Genomic DNA, 3,740 nt, shown 5'->3' with positions numbered 1-3,740 from the left:
AAATGTGGGTTTTATTATGCTGGGTATATCAACATGTATATAAAAGCTTTGCTCGCGACACCATATTGCAGTCCCTATTTTTCTTCGAAAAAAAAAAAAAAAAAATTGAAGGGGCTTGGAGTTTATTGAAGGCAATTTGGCAGTTACATTGAAAAGGGGCCAGTGACTTACATAGAAGCTCTCTGACTAAGGGAATAGAGAGGAGAGAGAGAGAGAAAATATACCTTTTTACTCTAGGCACAAGGCCAGAAATTTTGGGGGAGGGGCAGTCAATTAGATCAACCTCAGTACACAACTGGTACTTAATTTATCAACCCCGAAAGGATGACAGGCAAAGTCAACCACAGAGGAATTTGAACTCAGAACGTAAAGACAGACGAAATACCGCTAAGCATTTCGCCCAGCGTGTTAACGATTCTGCCATCTCGCCACCTTGCGAGAGAGAAAATATAGCTATTAAATCGAACAGAATAAACAACACAAGATAGGCATAATTACACTTTGGTACCCCCCACCGACTTAGTTTTTTTAGTGTTTCAGTCACAGTACTGTGGCCATGCTGGGGCACTGCCTTGAAGAATTTTAGTCGAATGAATCAACCCTAGGACTTCTATTTTTTAAGCCTGGTACTCGCTCTACCAAGTTCTTTCTGGTGAACCGCCGAGTTACAGGTTATATAGAAACCAAGCCAAAACAAACTATGGAACCTAGTGCAGCCTTTAGGCTTGCTACTTCCCGTCAAGCCATCCGACCCATGCCAGCATGGAAAGCAGACGTTAAATGTTGATGGTATATATATATATGTCCTGTACCCAGATATGCACCTATATATACAGGTAGAGGTAGGTATGCACATACTTGTATGTATATATGCATATACTCATTTATATATATAATAAATATATATATATATATATATATATATATATATATATATATATATATATACACACACACATTTGGTAGACAGAAACAGAAAGATCATGTGTGTGTGTGTGTCCCCACAACCACTTGACATCTGGTGTTATCTTTACATCCCAGTAACTTAGCGGTTCAGCAAATAGACTGCTAGAATAAGTACCAGGCTTTACACCAAAAACAAGTCTTGGGATCAATTCATTCAACAAAACAAAACAAAAAAAACTGCCCAAGGTGTCAAGAGGTGGGACGGAACCTGGAACCATGTGGTTGGAAAGCAAACTTCTTACCCCACAGCTATATCTATCTGCTCGTAACTTTTTGGGAAATGCATATCTTTGAATGAAATTTTGCAAAAAGACACTTTTAAGGGTCTATATCAGTGCTCCGCACACCTGAACTAAAAGTGTAGGGGACAAAATTAGACTCGGGTTACACTGCGGCACACCTAGCACCATCTTGTGAGACACTAGTAAGCCACGGAATACCGGTTGCCTCTAGACTGTAGACATGTTGGGGCCACTGCCACGAAGGGTTTTAGTTGCACAAGTCAACCCCAGCATTTATTCTTTTTTTTTAAATTTTGTTTCAGCCATTTGACTGCGACCATACTGGAGCACCGCCTTTAGTCGAGCAAATCGAGCCCAGGACTTATTCTTTGTAAGCCTAGTACTTATTCTATCGGTGTCTCTTGCCGAACCACTAAGTGACAGGGATGTAAACACACCAGCATCAGTTGTCAAGTGATGTTGGGGGGGACAAACACATACATGTATATATATACATATATACGACGGGCTTCTTTCAGTTTCCGTCTACCAAATCCACTCACAAGGCTTTGCTCGGCCCGAGACTATAGTAGAAGACACTTGCCCAAGGAGCCACGTAGTGGGACTGAACCCGGAACTATGTGGTTGGTGTGCAAGCTATTTACCACACAGCCACTCCTGCACCTTTCTTTCATTTTTCTTTCCTTTTAAAGCCTGGTACTTATTCTATGGGGTCTGTTTTGCAAAACCACTAAGTTACAGGGATGTAAATAAATGAACACTGGTTGTCAAGCAGTGGACAAACACACACACACACATACAAGTCAGCCCTAAAAGTGACAAGTGTCAATACATTTGTTCTCTTTTAAACCTGATACTTTAGCACAAAATACAGGATGGATGGATGGATGGATGCACGTCTGTCTGTGTTCTTTTGTTTGCTTCAGTCATTTGACTGTGGCCATGCTGGAGCAGTCTTTCGTTGAACAACTCGACCCCAGGACTTATTCTTTGTAAACCTAGAACTTATTCTATCAGTCTCTTTTTTGCCAAACCGCTATGTTACAGGGACGTGAACACACCAACACTGGTTGTCAAGCGATGGTTTGGGGGACAGACACAAACACACACAAAGATATGACGGGATTTCTTTCAGTTTCCGTCTACCAAATCCACTCACAAGGCTTTGGTCGGCCCGAGGCTCTAGCAGACGACACTTGCCCAAGGTGGCACACAGTGGGACTGAACCTGGAACTATGTGGTTGGTAAGCAAGCTAATTACCACACAGCCACTCTTGAACACACACAATGTCCGTGGTATTTGAGACGGTAATAGTATAGTGATGGCGGTAGCAGCAGAGGTGTGTCTGTTGTGGTAATGCCAATGATGGCGATGGCCGGTAGTAGTGACGAAGCCTCGTGTCAGCAGTGATCCAACAGTTGAATTCCAGCCACGGCCAGCCATCTCCTTTTCCTCCTGGCTAAGATGCTCGGTCTGCAACCACGTGCTTTCCGGGGTTAGTAAAATTGCACGGCTCCTTGGACAGTCTTTCTACTACAACATTGGCTCGACCCCCACACCAGCTCTGTAAGTGAATTTGGTTGCAGGAAGCTATGCAGAAGCAAGCTGGGTGTGCGAGAGTATGTGTGTGTGTGTGTGTGTGTGTGTGTGTGTGTGTGTGTGTGTGTATGTATATATATATACATACATATATATATACATACATATATATATACATACATATATATATATATATATATATATATATATATATATATATATATCACATACCTGTGTGTGTTTAGCCAAGTCCCCTACATACAGCTCGACAACCAGTGCTGGTTTGTTGAAGTCTCAATAATTAGCGGCTCGGCAAAGAAGTACGATAAAAGGAGAAAAAAAACTTCAGTAGGGTCGATTTGTTCAACTAAACCCGGTCGCAGTCCAATGACTGAAGCAGGCAAATGACACAAACACACACACACTATCTTATATTTTGAGACGGTAGGTAAGGTTGTAATTTGCGACGTCTGGCTGCTATTTCTAACGGATCGAGCATGTGTGTCCCCACCACGTTGGCACGGGGAATAAGGTGAGGCTGAATCGGCAAAGAAGACAGGGGCAGAGAAAGAAAGAGACATGGAAAGAGAGGCAGGAGCAACAAAGACAGCAATGATGAGGGCTTAGACATTCTTCTCAATTCAGTATCAATGGAAGAGAGAAAATGAAGATATTGTCCTGGGATAACATCACATGTTTAGCGGGGAACAGAAAAAGAAGTGTTGATGTGCGCGGTACGTGGGGGGTCAAGAAAAGAAGAAGGGGTTAGAACGGGACTGTTACGTCATGATGTTCATTCATTCACGATTTGTGATTCGTAGTAATTCTTAACACACTCAATATATCCCAGATTGTATGTTGCGTGTATGTACATACATATATATATATCACGTCCTCACTTTGTTGTTTTTTTGTTATTGTTTTTTTGATATATATATATATATATATATACATACACACACCACACACATACATATATATACACACACACA

This window comes from Octopus bimaculoides, chromosome 26, assembly GCF_046866305.1.
Source record: "Octopus bimaculoides isolate indiv1 chromosome 26, ASM4686630v1, whole genome shotgun sequence".
NCBI classification, from domain to species: Eukaryota; Metazoa; Mollusca; class Cephalopoda; order Octopoda; family Octopodidae; genus Octopus; species Octopus bimaculoides.
This window is presented reverse-complemented; position numbering follows the sequence as displayed.